We start from the raw sequence: 17,180 nt of genomic DNA, 5'->3' as shown, positions 1-17,180 counted from the left end.
CCTCCAATTGGAGTTTCGTTAATGATCCCAGTAAGCGACACAATCTGCTGAACAGAAATCAAACGGTTACATAAATTCACACAGTTGGGATAGAAAAAATGGGCTTTTGTAATATTTCAAAATGCTTTCAGGCATGGTGCAACTAATTAGAAAATAAATAAACTGTGATCACTAGGGAACGTTGCAACCAAAGTATGGCTCTCCTTTGCACAAGAAGGCTGTTCTCATGCATCTGTTGAAGATATATAGAAGTGTAGAGCGTTCAGAGCATTAATGAAATCTAACAGGAATTTTCTTCCATGTGCAGGCGAAAGACATTTTCTAAAATAATAATAATTAAAAGGTTGAATCTAAAGTACTGGAGCTCCAGGCTTCCACATATTCAAACCAATCTGTACAATCTGCTTTCAACTTGATTTCTTTATATCACTGGTTTCCTTAGTGCTGTGGTTTTTATGCAAATACTTCATGCAGGTTAATAGGGTCAGTGGGATATTCAAAATTATAGGGCTGTCAAAAGTGCATTTCAGCTGAACACAACTAGGCATTACTCGGGCTTTCATCAAGAAAAAAGAAAACTGCAGCATACTTCAGAATTCTGGAATAAGACCTGTTAACCAATTGTGAACCTTATACAATTCTGTTTTCTTAAAATATGAAGACAGAAAAATGTGGCATGAAAATCTGGGTAACTGTTTTTGGACATTAGAGGAAAAATACAATAAAGAGTGTCTCACATTTGCCGAGTCTTTAGGACAAGGTCAAATTACACCTACCTGTAAGTGGTAAAACATTGCTAATATTTAGAAATGTATATTCTTTGTTAAATATCATTTGATTTGGAAAATTAAAAAAGGAAACCCAATCCCTGTGTTTTTTTCCGTTTCACTTTAAAGTTTTTATAAATATATGTTTATATGTAATGATACTTTTATTTTATGAAGAGCATTTTCTGTGAACAAGAGCCACTTATCTACGCAAAGGGCTGTGGATGTCTAAAAGAAGTGGTCCAACCATGTTGTTGAAGCTGATACACTGCCTTCCTTCAGCTGATTGAGAACCTTGGATCAATTATTTACTAATAAGCTACTAACTGTCAATCTACATGTTCTAAATGGTCACTTCTCATTTTTAACTTTTCTTATATTCTTGTATTTATTCATAAACAGCAGTGTTTTGAAATCAAAATCAGATTCTAAAATAGTTTGACACCAATGCACCCTACTGTTACAGTTCTTCCTTAAAGGCTTAATTTACACATTGTTTTATTATTATCCCTGCTAATTAATTGTCCAGCAAAATATCTGCAAAAAGCCTTTCAAAACAAATGTTCCTCACCTTCAGCATTGAGAAGGCTTATTACAATTTCTTTTTGTCTGAATAACAAAAAAAAAGTAAAATAATCATACAGCAATTGTGTCAAGTAATTTAAACAGCAAGAAGACAATGCCAGAGAACACAAAACAGGAAATGCTACACAAATATATTTATGACCAGAAATCTGTTCTGGGCTCTGCAAAGGTTGGACAATTGTTTCTAAGGCCTGAAATGTATCCTTCTGTAACTAGACAGTTGGAGATGCATTGTGGTGTAAATACCTAAACTGTATCTCTAGACCTGGATAGACAGTGATCTGAACAGTTTTCATTTAACCTTTACTCCATCCCTTTCCTATGCAAGCTTTAGGTATAAAATGTAATGAAGATGAACCCAAACAAGAGGTCAGTGAACAGTTTGGTTCACCTGTTACATTTAGCAGTGGGTGCCTTTGTGATGTGAAAAACTGGAAAATAGGACACAATGCACATAGTCGTGCACTCACACAGAATGCCTGAGTCTCCAGCATTGTCTGAGATTCACCTGGAATTTAATATTATCTCTCCTATCTCTTGTCACAAGCACCTTGTATGATTTAGGATTTCTAAAACTGGATTTTCCCCTCTTGCTCTCATTACTCTTCTGAGTCACAGTAGAGATATTTGGAGAAAGACTGAGGAAAAAAAAAGTAGCGGGGATGTGATATGTCAATGCATTTACGCATGGGAATTCCAGCTTCGTATCAGACTGTTTCAGCTCATTATGACATAAGACCATGGGGATTGCCATCTCAACCTGAAACCTAAAACAACTACTAACAGTCGAGTTACAATTAGGTGGAGAATGTGTACATGATCAGCATTACTCTTCCGGACATTCAAAAATACCGCACACCAGCTACCAGGATTGCATATTTCCAAAGTATCTCTTGATGCAGTTCTTCATGAGGAGAATCAGTACAACACGGAAATAATTGGACTCTGATATTTTGCCAACGAGAGATTGAGCAGATTATATCAGTAAACCAGGGATCAATCGCTGCTTTAAACGACATTGGATTGTTAGCACCGCATCCTAAAAAAGGTAATGAATACCTTAATGCAATTTGCATTTTAACTACAATAACTGAATTTCTGTTATAAACAACTAAAACAAATGTGTTTCTTGACACACCTTAGAGTTAAATAAGTAAAGCACAACAGTATTGTGTTTTTAAGTGATGGTTTTCACACAACAATTGTATTATCCTGGGGAAAACGTTTGTTTCCAACATCTTTTTCTTGAAAAGTAGAACTGATGGGAGAACTCGCTTTAAGTCCTTATTCTCTGCTATTGGCAAACCGTGGACAAACCACCCACTCACAGCACAGAACTGGCTCAGTTTGCTTAAAATATTACAGCAAGGCCCCAAGTGCTGGGGAGACAGGTGTGACAGACGTGTTCAGTTTTATTAGAATAATTTCATAGCAGCTTGACTCAATAGACGTTCAGTTGTAGAAAACGACTCAGGTGATAAGGTTACAAACAAAAGGATTTACAGTATTTCATCTGCTGTAGCTCGTTTGCTAGTTAACTTAGTGGTATGAATATCTCATCTAGCAGTTATGTAAAACATACTGTACCAGGGTATCTACTTCAACAACATGGTGGGATAGTTTGTTCCATTCTCCAACAGCCCTTCTGTATGTGTAAATATGTGCCTCCCGTCCTCGGCTTTAACTGTTCGCTGAACAGAGTAAAATATTTACATTTTCTTTATCCTAACATTATAGGTGATATATGTGATTGGAGGACAGCTCCTAGAGACACATAAACACCTCACATCTCAGATATTTACACGCTTTGTGTAAATAAAAGTCTCTCTTGATTACTGCAGGCATTGACGCAGAGATTGCAGATAAACGCAAGAGGAAAGATTGGTATTTACAGAGGAGCCTAAGGCACAGTGACATTTAGACACTCTCCAGATTACCAGATGGTGAAAGTGTGGTTGGTGCTACAGAGGACTGGCTTAGAAAACACCCTCTGTCCAATAAACCATGGCAGACAGGGGATTGAGCACATCAAAACACATCAAGTTACCTTGAGCAGACGGACAGATCAAGTAGAGAGCAGAGCCACAGTGAAATAAACCACTGGGTACGACTTCAGATCATGCTTGTTGTGTCACATTCCAAGAAGTGATTGTGAATGAGCCTGTTCAGAAAGCTCAGCTATTGTTAAAGCAAATTCAGATCAGCCCTGCAACCAGTCATCTAATGAGTATGGTGATACAGACATGAGTTTTCCAGTTGAAACAATTGTTTTGCTTCTGGATACTATAGCACCCTTCTTTTGGATATCTATGAAATTAAACAAATCTACATGTCTATGTATTTAATTTCTATGTCATTATGTATCTCAAGCTGAGAAACATGCCCCTCTGCAGGTTTAATTGTGGAAGCTGTCAGCTGCTGCAGTATTTTACATTGAGAATCATGTGTACTGAATCAGCAGGCTTACCTCTGATGTCATACAGACATCTCAGCACTTGTACAATCATACTACTACCGCCTTCTGACATACAAAACCTTTGTCTTTCCCTTGAAGGTGCTAAAAATCTCCATCACGCTCTTCTGTCTTCCTGCCTGTTCTACTGCAATGTTGAACTCCCATCACACTCCATCAAAAAGCTCCAGCTGGTGAAGAAATACAGCAGCCAGAATCCTAACTCATACTGCACAGCATGAATGTGTTACTCCCCACTTGGCAACACAAAGCTGCCCTCTCATCTGGTTTTGAATCTTATCCAAGATTCTTCTCTTAACTCACTGAGCTCCCTGTAACATCTGTCCTGACCAACAACAGAAATTAAAGGATGTTTCAAAGGCACTGGTACCTAAGTTCTGTGGGCATCCTGTGACCTTGAGTAAGAGAACATTTCATCCCCAAAATGGCAAGTTCCTCAGGCTGCTGATGAAATGATTTTTGTTGGCCGCAGGCTCCTTCTGGTCACTCAGCAGAATTCCTCCAACGACTATCGAGTTTGGAATTTGCAAATGAGACGTGGGCAAAAACTCCGACATAACATGATTTATCCCCAGTTAGACTGACTTAAACTTTAATGAGACTTTTTTTAGAAGTTTTTTGCATTCGGTCCACAGCCTTTCAGGAAATTCTGTTGCAGACAGCTGCCAAGGAATGAGGCAAACATATCTACTTAATCTGTCTTTACCTTGTTTAATAAACCTCCAGTGTAACTATTTAAACATGTAGCTCTTACAGGTGACCAATTAGTGATTTCTAAAATGCAGTTGGGATTTACACTGTCTCTGTCACTACCATAATAAGCTGTTCTAATTAACTGCTTTAATTGGGCTGTTTGGGGGCCAAATTGCTTGAAGTCCAGACACCAGGTCATTGAAAAAAAATCTAAATGAGGAGGACTCTAAACCCAGCAGGGATAAATGATCATTTCTAACCTTATCCTACTCTTTAAAAGCTGAAAACCATAATTAAGTAAATAGTTTAATTAAGGACTCAATTATCCTATGTAATTATGAGTTCAGGGGGAATGAAAACCTAAAGAAACAGGATTGGTAAACATATTCAGGTACTTTAAAGTACTTATACTTATACTTTAAATGTGGAATTTGTATTAACAGCCGTGAATATATTTCTAAAAGTCAGAGATTATCTTCCGTAGTTTAGCACAAATCAATGCCTCAACAGTTTGGGGAGTCCTCCATCGGATGTTCACCATTAACTGTTGTTTCCTGTACAAAAATAGTTTTTTTCACACAATTTTGAAATCCTTTCTTGTGAGAAGTGTTGGGTTACCCAAGCAGCGCAAAGACAGACTCATTTAAGTCAACCTGGAAGGCAAACTAGTTTATGCAAGAGTCAAATAAAAGTAAAACTGGATCCATTTAATTGGTTTTTAAATTCCAGTACTGTAAGTATATGTTACACCATACGCAGGGAGTGAAGTCATAAATTACACTGAATATTCTAAAGGGATTAATTAGTGCAATTGATTGCTATCATATACATCGTGGATATGCATGTAGCACTTATATGAGGTCTTCAGGGTACCAAGTATGATCTTCAGGGTACCAAGCACTGAGAGGACAACTTGTAATTAATAATTTATAAGACTGCTGAGGTGAGTGATTACAATCAAATAATTGGAGACCGACACCTAAGAACAAAGGTCGAATGTGATTTATCATTTTTCAAAGAAATTATTTCTTGCATAACAATGGAAAGAGCAGAGGCTTACATGGCTTACATGGCCTTCAATGATAATGTACATCAAACACCTTCCAAACAACAGTAAATTTAGCAAATTTGTCAGCACAGTTACAAATGAGAGGAGGACATTTGGCCCATCTAGCCTGTTAGTAGGTGATTGATCCAAGGATCTTTTCCAGTTGTTTCTTGGGATTTAGAGCTGGGCTGTTTGATCCATGCTCCAACAAACCTTAGGGTAAAGAGCAGCCTCCTCTTCTCAGTTTTGAACACAACATAGCTTAGACATAATTTCCTTTTCTATGCTTTTATCATCTAGATCTAATTGGGAATCAGCACATGTTTTAAAACTCTGATTTCCAGGAATAACTCCAATAACAATACAAAACATGTCAGCTGTTTAGCCATTTCACATGTAATCAGTAACGATTGCAGGAGATGTGAATTTTCTCACCAAGTTCACCACTAGTCTTCAAAAGAGATGACTCCCCTCTCAGTAGTGTTCAGGGACTTGTGTCCACAAAGCTAGTGACATCTTCCACTAGTGCTGTCTGGGCCACAGAACTCAAGTTGTGCTCTGAGCAAGTCCCTGTACGGGAGTCCCTTAGGATTCCTTCCAAGCGATCTTTTGGGAAAGGGTCAATTCTGAACGGGGAATTAATTTAACTAGGTGGTAGTCACAATTGCAATCTCAAAAAGCTCACAGCATTGGAGAGCTGTGTTCAGAAAAATTACAAATTAATTTCCCCCCATTGCTTTTGCACTGTATCCCAAAGCCTTATTGTTATCGTGCTGCAAATTGCTTTGGAAAGCCTCTTTTAAAGGCACTGTATAATGTAAAGTATATACATTTTTTTATCATAAATCTGACCCACAGAATTGGCTGAATAAGTGAAATAAGGACCATGAAGCACATTGAAATGGACAACAAGAGAAGGTCCACTTAGGTTCTAAGGTGATTGGTAGTACTTCATTGCACAAATAATTATAAGCACCTAGAATATTCAAGTTAAAATGCTTACTTCCAACTTCTGCTGGAAGGTTGTTAGAAGGTATATGTGATAATTTGACTGCAAGAAGTCATTCAAATCTTGCCATTATGGTTGGCCCTAAAATACCACATTAGTAAGTGTGCAATTTATTCCCGGTTGATTACAGTTGAATATGAGCAGTTTAAGGTTTATGATGGCTATGAATTATGTCTATTCACTCTGTTGCTTTAGTCGCCTCAATTCCTCAACAATCTGCTTTGGCAGACCTTTTTATTTTTCCCCCCACTTACAGCAGGAACCCTTGGCGTTTGGCCAAACCCATTCCCTTTACCCGATAGTGGACTGACCAAAGCCACTGTCAGAATATGAAAATGCCTTGTGAGTATCATCAAACACAATCATTATATTGCAATGATTTGAAAAACTCAGTATCTCTGAAAATGGGCAAACAGTTGTCACAGGCTGTACAAAGTCCATTGGAGTGCTATCCTGAGATTGCAGAGCAGACCCATATCAGAGACAGAACTAAAAACAGAAAAATAAAACTAAAATACATGACTGCAGTACATACAGTGCCTTGATAAAGCATTCACAGTCTTCCAATAATGTTCCATTTAATTGAATTACAGATAATACTGTATATACACATTTTTAAACTGAATATTTTTAAGCAAAATGTGAATGTCAAAACCTTTATTGGTGTTCTGTAAAAGTCTCTACCAACTTTATTTAACAAGTGAGACATAATTGAAAAGGTGTTAATACTTTGGCAAGGAACAGTACAGTATATCATTTTTGATCAAGTGTTTATTTTGAACAAAGTAGAGGTTCACAAATGCCAAAAACAGTCGAATCATCACCTCTCCCTCTACATACCAACCCACCTCAAAGGATCTCAGATAAGGAAGAAGATCTGAGTCTACAGTTCAAGTTACAGTAGGTGGACATAACTGTGAGCAAATATAGTTTTTCACATGATCCACAGCAGAACTCCAAAACTCAACAGTACCCTCCTTAGTGTTATGGCTCATATAAATAGAACCAGGCGAGGGAAAGTTTCCAGTTTGCCACAGACAGCTATACAGTTACTGCCATCATTCTGCAATAATTCTTTTGTCTGCTGTTTTAGCTCTCAGTGTGTGCTGCAGTGAGAGGTCATGAGATGGGTAATCATTCTCGAAAAAAAATCAAAGGAGAGCAAAAGTGTGAATCGAGAGGCTCCCAAGTATGTCAACCTAAAGTGAAGGTTAGGCTCTATGCTCACGGGTCCAAGTCTGGATTTCCCAAGTGGCAGAACACAATCGCCCATAGGTAGGGTGGGAATAGGTGGCCAGGGATCAACTTGACCCCGGCGACCCCTATGGGGGTCCAGGAGCTTGCAGGCATGCAGTGCTTTCAGTGCAACATGCTTCTCCTCCACACCGTGCTGACCCTCTGATACAGGAGCGAGCTGCCTGGGATGTGATTGTCAAACGATTTGAAGGTGGGCGGGTCACACTTTCTCATTCTCCCCCTTGTGCGGTTGTGGGGTTTGTAGCTGCAAGCTCAAAGACACGATTCGCTATTCCATTTCAGGGGGTATAGCAAAATAATTGGCAGCTGACAATTTTTTAAAAAGTGTGGATGAAGCTGAATTAACACTTTCACAAGAAGCACACGCATCACATTCTACAGACAGCTCTTGATAAATCCTCTTTGATCGAGATAGACGATCTAACTCATAAAGGTTTTGAGCCAACATTAACATACTGATTGGAAAGTTTTATAGCCATAAATGCCAAAGACAAACAGATATATTTGGCACCTGATCTGTGCATTAACCTAGAATACTTGCAGGCCAAAAAATTGACTTATCAGATTTCTGTAATTTGCACAAAATCTGTTCTATTTAGAAACTGGATGTAAGCAATTCCTACAAAATACCTGGAGGTCAGTATGATATGGGAGATTGAAACAGCTGTACTACTGTAGGTATTCCTTCAGTAACAAGGGTTATTGCTAGAGTAAATGCAGCAAGTTTACATGACCCTTATATTCCTGCCTTAAATGAGAAGAGACTACAAACAAAGGGATTGGCACTTTTGACCCCTCCTTAAGACCAAACAGTCAAAAGTGTAGTGTCCATTTCTGTCCTCTAAATCTGTAGCTTTGAATTGATCATGGATTTCTGATCATCGACCATTTTTTGTGTTTTCTCACCAGTAGTCATTGTTTTTTAGTTTCAAGGACCCTTAAATCATTTGCATCAGTCGGGAACTCCATCCGTAAAGGATCTGCCTTGGATTTTGTATCCTAAGTAATTTCATTCGATTTCTGGTCAAAATGGATCCACAGATTTTCCCCGCAGACCTCAGTGATTTCTTTGAATCTTTCCCCCTTTTGCCTTGTTTTAGTCCCTTTTGCTCAGTGATGAGGTTTGTGAAGTGAGTCTTTCTGGATGTCTGACTATCCTATAGTGTACTGCAAACAACCAGAGCAAAACTGGTCAAATCTAATGCATTTAAACTAAATAAATGTGTTGGGAAAGATAACAAAGAGAAAAATCTAACCCAGCATCACTCCAACAGGTCATGAGATTAACGCACAAGTAGCAGCTCATCATTAAACGTATGCAGTGCTGGTTTTAAAATGTAATTAAGATTTAACTAAGCTGAACAAAGTGCAGAAAAGCCTTTAAAAAGTAGCTGGCAGACAGTAGATATTAAAGAAACCCTCAAGGGAGAGAATTGTTCAAATTAATTTACTTAAAGTGATGTGCTAGGCTTTAATCTTTAATCAGACCTGTAAACATCTTTTATGTTTAATGAACAAGCCTACATTTTTTTTACTTCAGGGCCTTCTATACATTTTATTGAGGTGGAAGTGACAGTATTAAGGATTTTCTTCATCTAAAACTGTTGTGACACATTCACAAATGTATATATATTAAAAATTGAGGTGAAATATCAATGAGCTATGGATTCTCATTTTAAATAATTCATTACAAAAGCAATAAAAAACAGTCTGCCTGGCTATCTGTCTGTCCATGCAGAGTATAAAAGAAAATTGACAATAGATTATAAATAATTGTATTCCACTTTAATATCTTATTGTAAGTGAGTAAATGGACACAGACGAGAAGCAGCAGAGAAACCTGCACGCTGAATACAAATAAATGGATCTCAGTCTGCTTTGCTAATCAGCGGAGACACAGGCCTGATATAGGCTTGATTCCGGCAATTAGCTTGTTTTCTCACACTAACAGAAATTTGAGCTCACGAGAGGCAAGTGCGCACTGCGTATCATGAAAGCTTCCTATTTTTTTAATAAGCTAGATGGAGGCCTGTGAATTTTTTTAAAATGTGAAAACAACTCCATAATTCAGAAATGTCCAAGCAACAAGTACAGCCCCCCCATTGGCAATTTACCATGGCTCAGCAGCACCAGAAATCAGCTACTTTATGGTAGAAGTCCAGGGTAATTGTCACGGCATTTTGGCAGTCTAAAAGGAGCAGTGAACCTCAGAAGAGGTGCATCAGGGTGCTAAACCCATTATTGAAGGTAGGAACTGACAATCCAAGCGGTGATGCAGTTCAGAAGCTTACATGCTGTCTACTTAGCTTATCAGCATAGACAGGCATGACTCTGCCTGCAGCTCAAGTCAGCCTTCGCTGAGTTCATCACATACTGTACTTTCCTTATTTCAACTCATCCTCCAGCACAAAGTCGCTGCAGCTCTGTTTGCTTATCCCTGGTTTAGGGAGTCGAAGTGTGTAGTTTGCTGTCCCTTACGTTCTCTGCTCCCCCGTGGTGGAGCACATTCAGAGAAGAACACGTGTAAATAGCCAGTTACTGTGCTGTAGACTTAAAGAACATGGAGGACACAGGGGAATATAGTGGTATTCCTCAGCCATGATTTTCTGATGCAGTTTTGTGGAAGTTCTGGAGAGCCGCACGCCCATTACTTTCTGATACGATTTGTTGAACTAATATCAATCAAATTTGTAAAGTGCTACTCTATGCCTTTCATCTTAAGGTTCTTTACAAAAATATACTGTATGAAAAATAAAAAGCACCTTAAAAATAAAAGAAAAGATGAAGAGATGCTATACTTCGTTAAAAGATTGGGCACGAAGTCAAGGGAAGAGTGGAAATTATTTACACACACCATGTTTATGGACCCAACCACAGAATTCCACAGCTTAGATGTAGAACTAGAAAAAGGTTGTCCAACCTTGAATTTTCAACCAGGTCTGTAGCACAAACAGCAGACCGGTATCTTCTGGTAGTAAGGCATGAAAACAGGAAGTAAAAAGATCCCTCAAATACAGTGGAGCAAGGTAGTGTAAAGGTTTGTACAGTATGTTAACAGTAAGTTGTTAAAATCCACTCTGTGACCAGTGCAATGACTGTTGCAGAGGCATGACATAAGAACCTGATTCAGGTTTTGTGAGGACACTGTTTAAACAGCACAGTTTTGCCCGAGGTATTTTTAATCGAGCTATTTATCATAGATGTCAGTCCTAGAAAGCCCAAGGCATAGATGAGTTTGTCAGCACCAGACATGCTGTAGATTAGCAGGATCTGATTTTAAGAGTATTTTGTAAATGAAAAAGGATCTTTCAAACGGCACTCAGAATATAAGGTGTAAAGCTTAGTAGAGAAGTCAAAAAAGCACAAAGTTTTCAGACAAGAAAATTTTGAGGAAATTCTAAATGATTTAGTGACAACCTAAGACGTAAAATTAACATTCTAACATTAACATTATGTCTTATGCATTATTGGTCCCATTTTATCTATATTAAGTAATTTTCTACATATACAATCTGTACGTGTTTTTATTACCTGTTATTAGATTTAAGCAATGACACTGCCATTTGAATATCTGAGTCAGAAGTAAATCTGAGCTTCATCAGCATAGAAGTTACATCAAATTCCATTTTAATGAAGGAATTGAGGCACACCAGTACATCAGTGGTGGCACAGATATAATGGCCAAGTAATACACACTGTCCACTATTGTATTAAGACTTAAACTAGCAGTGAACAGTGTTAGTAATGGCAATTGAATCTTTAAGCCAGAATTTAATTGCAGACCAACAGACAAAAAAAGACAAAGAAAACGGGACACACACTTAACAGATCAGTCGCAGCTCTATCTAAAGATGTTTCTGCACTGTGCTTTGGAAATAAAATACTGATTGAATAGTTTAATATACCTCAGTTCTTGCTAGATGGCTTTGTAACTTGAATGACATCAACAAGCTCCAGAATCTTTGCTATAGAAGGGAAATTAGAAAAATGGTCTACAGCTAGTGAGGCCCTTTTTTAATCTATAGGAGGCTTTTTAATAATGTACAGTACTTCCGACAGCCTGCTTTAAGGCTGGAGGAAACACACCAGTGTGCAGAAAGTACAGTATAAATTACCTGAGACATGAAAGAAGTGACAGCTATTAAATATTCCACCTTACATAGAGATGGTTAGTGAAAACCAGAAAATTAAAAGTCCTAAAAAAAGAGAAATTTAACTGCCTTCAAATACTTTAAAAGCCTTCAATTTCCAGAGCAGAAATATTTGACCTGAAGTCATTACACATTTCAGTTGTTTCATTAGAAGCATGAACAGAAACAGAAAGGAGGCCGAATAAAAGCTATTCATGGTCATAGAAAGATGTATTAGATTATCATGTTCCCTACCAATCAATCTGGAGTAGCATGCATTTCTGCCATTCCATAAAGACGCCCAGACTTCATAGAACACAGTTGATCCAATCAATTTCCATTTGCATTCAAGAAGGCGACTTGTAGACTTCAAGGACTGCAGATCATCATTCTAGTGTGCCTTGCAAAAGTATTCACCCCAGTTCCCCAAATTCCAATGATGTCACATTGTTCAATTACAAAGGATCTATACACATCTTTTAAAGTGATTATTTTTAATCAAAACTTCAATTTTCAAACTATACATCTTTACATGTGAAAGACATTAAATGTTAGGAAAGATAAAAAAATAAAAGGCACTGTATCATAGAGAACCTTGAAATAAAGATACCCAGTGCATTTACAGGGGAGCAACACAATTTTGAGTTGCTGACAATGTAATGTTATACAACTCAGTCAAATTACCCAGTAATAATGGATCATGATTGCAAAGATGAGATTGTAAAATTGCCTCAGAAATCCCCTAGAAATTCATTAATTTTATGTTTCTGAATGTGATCCGATGTCTAGGTTTAACAAAGCATAACAGAAAAATGACACTGAACAACACAAAAAGGATTGTATCAAATTTGACTCGACCAATTGAATCATCTCAGATGTAATAACCCAATCTGCCTTTGTGAATTGCATGGAAAATCAACATGCTGTGTACAGCCAGGAGTCTAAAGTTTCCAGAATTCATTGCCCTTCAAACAGACAACAGAATCTACATGAATAGTAGACTCACCCCAGAATAAATTCCTTAAATACGCCTTAAGCCTGGTCTTAAATATAGTAGGTCACAAAAATGAAAACAGCTCAACAAAACACTGAGATAAACAAATTGTGTGATAGTGGTGGTCGGAAAGTAAGTGCCTAAATATAATGCATATGATAAAGAAAATGCAAGACTATCAAAAGATGGGAATGGAGAGAATCATTTCACATAATAGTGCTTAGTTAAGAACATTCAAAAACAGTTAATCTGCCTCAGTGTCCTATAGTGCAAGAGTCTTTACAAAAATAGCCAGAAGAAACAGTTTGATTCACCAAGTCTTCTTATCTAGAGGATAAATAAGCATGAGATCTAGATTAACAGCTTTGCTTGGTAAATGAACAGCAGTTTAGAAACAGTGTGCCTAACAAGAGATTGTACAAAGCACTTGCATCTGAAATGTTATGAAGGCCATAGCTTATACCCAGTCTAACGTTGTGATGGATTTATGCAAGCCATTATTTCTATACAGTATGCACTCATTTATTTAAGGTAATGAGACATATTACCCAATTACAGTATATTTTACTGAAATATAGAGGAAGAAGAAAGAACAGTCTCGTTTAAACTGCATGAAATTATTTGAACATATTCCCATTCTTTAAAAAGGAAAGAAAGGGAGTTTGAGAATTTTAGCTCGGGATTGTAATCATTTTCTTACCAAGAGTGTTGCCTCTACAACTGTTCTTCTGGGAAGAGTATGTAATGTATCAACGAGTTGTGCAGAGTAACAGATAACTACATCAGTGTTGCACCTTTCTGAAGAATGCCAGCCCACTGACCACTACATATTGGTGGTGCTGCATTAAGTCAGTTAACTTCTTCATTTTCTATATGCATTATGTCATATTTTGTTGCTTTTCACCTCACAAGACTGCTAAATGTAATACTCTGGCACGTAACAGGTAAGCTGCTGTAAATAGCTCACTCTTTTCTCCTTCAGGGATTCTTTTCCTAGAAGTTCAGGTTACAAAATACTTCCATCCAGTAGGATATATAGCAGAAGTTACATGAAGAGTCTTCAGATAAATTACTATGCAAGTCTAGAGATGCTTCTTTTACTTTATCAATCAGGTCATTACACCACAGTGTATTTCAACTGTGTGGTCTTTTACAGAACTGTCCAACCTTTGTAATGACCAGAAGTGCAGGCAGCTCTGTTCTTTTAGTTATTGGAGTCAGTCAGGGGAAATGATTTATTCTGTTGTCTTCAACAGGAAAGACATTCAAACACTTTCAGAAGATATTTTACACGGACAGTTAATTAACAGGCAGAAAAGCCTTTCCACAAGGAAGAAGTAATACAGCAGTATAAATTGGTTGCAAACCAGTTTAAAGGATCTTAAGTGATTTTCATTCTAAAATTCGGCTGTGCATGTTGCGTTATCAACAAATGTAAGAACATACAAAAGGTTACAAATGAGAAGAGAGCCCATCTAGCCTGTTTGATAATTGGTTACTTGATGACTTATTATTCGAAGGATCTCATCCAACTCTTTTGAGAAGCAAGGTATCAGATTCAACAACATGGCTGGGTAACTTGTTTCATGCTCCCAGACCCTTTTGTATTAAAAAGCGCCTCCTGTTATCAATATTCAATGTAGGTCTGTAGTTTCCATCTGTGTACTTGTCTAACAAGATACTAATATACATATTTGGCAATATTGTGGCTGATAATATACTGCAATTATTATTTTTAAACACAATATTTTTGGATTTATTTTTTGAGTGTTTCCTACTACTCTCGGAATATATTTTGTATTTCTATTCTAAAGATCAATCATCGGTGACAACTGTATGCCAAGGATTTTGAATTATGAAACACAAAGAACAGAAAGTGGTATTTTAAGACAGGAAAGTAATACATATTGTGAGCTAAAATGGAACATGAAATGGATTACCAGTCTAAAATTAACTGCACAGCATGAAACCGCTCATTGTGACTGTGAGCAATGTTAGTCTCAGATGAAATCATTTTCAGGGTAACAGCCTGTGTAGGGTGTCTGTTTTGGCAAGTGGGTTTCTAGATATTTACTCCTTTAAGTATCAATTTTTTCCCATTTCAGATACAGAATAAATATTTTACGGAAAGCTAGATTTTTATGAAGTGTCACAAGGGAATTTGGGTGATCTCTGACATGATGTGAACTTTTAAACGTTTTCCATTTTCTAAAACTAGGAATAAACTAGTGATAAAATGACTATGACACTTGCCAGGCATGGGCAAAATACAAGGTTTTCTCTGAATCAAAAAATATATTGCCACCCATGCTTATTGACTACAGCTGAAAGCAGCCAAATCAGCTGATTACAGATGCTTACAGAGTTGCTTTAATGTAATATCTCTTTTAAAAGACAAATCTCATTCCATCTAAGAGTTAAACTTTAATTCTGTTGGTTTAGAAAACATCTTAGTAGTATCATAGCCTTAATAATTAGGCTTATTGCCTTGTCTTTCTCACACCTGAAAAAGGCTCCACGGCCGAAACATTGCGTTTTCTTTCTTCTACTGATAAAAACTGTTGGGAGTATTGATTGATGACTGCAACAAGGGCATTGTATTAAAAAAAACTTTAAAAAGGAATACATGTACAGTATGGTGTATTTGTTTCCATCTGCAGGTGCTTGGGCATGCTTAAAGAACAATGGCAATTTCTATTAAAGTACATCCTTGGGTCAGACCTTCTTAATCACAGGCTATCAGTCAATTTTCTTTTATTAAATAACTAAATGAGATTTGTAGTTGTTATGAAACCCTGTGTTAATTAGTGAATTTCAGAACTGATCTCACTCAGGTGTGCCACCTGAAATATAACTAATTGGACTCAGGAGAAGGAAAACCCTGACCTGAATAGGGTAATTTTTTTTTTTAATTCAAGAACTGAGTGCAGAAAGAAAAGGAAGCAGATCAGAAATACAGGAATGTACAGGTATAGGTACAGGAAGCAGTGAGCACCTGTAATTACAAGCCCATCTGGAACAAAACCAAGCAAACACAGAGGAACTCTAGACCAAGGCCCAGGATTGAGAACATCGTTCTAGATTTAATTGCTTCATAAAGAATGAATTACATGTACCATGTTGGTTTTATTTTACTCCAGACATGTAGCTTGAGCTCAAAGCAATCCTGTCTTGCTGCATTTCCATTTCATGGATACCAGTTAATTTTTTTCCCCAATAAGAGCCTCCTTCCACCTGAAGCTGTGTGATGATGATTTGTAATTTAGCCATGTGTGGAGTTTTGCACTATTTTTGCCTAAGTTTAGGGAAACTAGTTCCAGGAACAGGTAAGTGAGTGACGCTGTTTGAAAGACAGTGTTAGGTGCTGTAAAGCTGTAGATTTATAAATCTCTCACACCTGATCATTTAAAAGAGTGGGCAGGTACAGATTGTCTTTTAAATTCCATTAATTCGAATAATGCACCATTTTAATTTGATTAGCTTTTGAATGAAAGAACGAATATACTGAGCATCAAAAGAAACGTACTATTCTATAGTATTTATGTGGGAATGCTTTTCGAAAACTAAAGAAAACAGATTTCAAGTATCGATAGAAAGCTTTGATTAGCTTTGACTAAGAGTCTCTGCCCTTATAGTCTCTTAGTGACTGCTATTGTTGCCACAGTGCTGTCAATGAGCAAAAGCAATTATTTATATAGCTGTTTTCTTCTACATAAATCTTTACAAAGGAGGGAGCAAATTCAGAACTAGTCTAACTATCGTCTTTCATTGAGCATCTTCTCATGTTCATTTTTCTTAAGTGAAAACTGTTGTTTCAATATCTGGCAATCTTGTTTCTTTCCAATCACAGAATTGACCTCAGCAGGATGAGCCCGTGTCTGCTGAAAATGCAGCGTACTGCATGTGTTTGTTATGTGTTATATTGTATTTATGTACTGTAATGTTAATTGTACAGTAGCTTTTTAAAATACTTTCAGCTGAACTGCTAGAATTATTTTTTATGTTAAAGTCCCACAAATTGAGCCATTGATTGAAATAACTATTACTTTTTATGCCAGATCATTTCATGTCCTTTATCAAAGCCTTAGAGTCTCACAGGCATCACTGCACAAAGTGGTGACTAACAGGTTAACACAATTTTGCAAATTATTGAATACATCAAACATGATGCAAATAGATCCTTATCATCTGCAAAATTGAAGGCTTTGACTCCATTGCAGAAAC

The sequence above is a fragment of the Atractosteus spatula genome, chromosome 15 (assembly GCF_055471065.1).
Source record: "Atractosteus spatula isolate fAtrSpa1 chromosome 15, fAtrSpa1.hap1, whole genome shotgun sequence".
NCBI classification, from domain to species: Eukaryota; Metazoa; Chordata; class Actinopteri; order Semionotiformes; family Lepisosteidae; genus Atractosteus; species Atractosteus spatula.
This window is presented reverse-complemented; position numbering follows the sequence as displayed.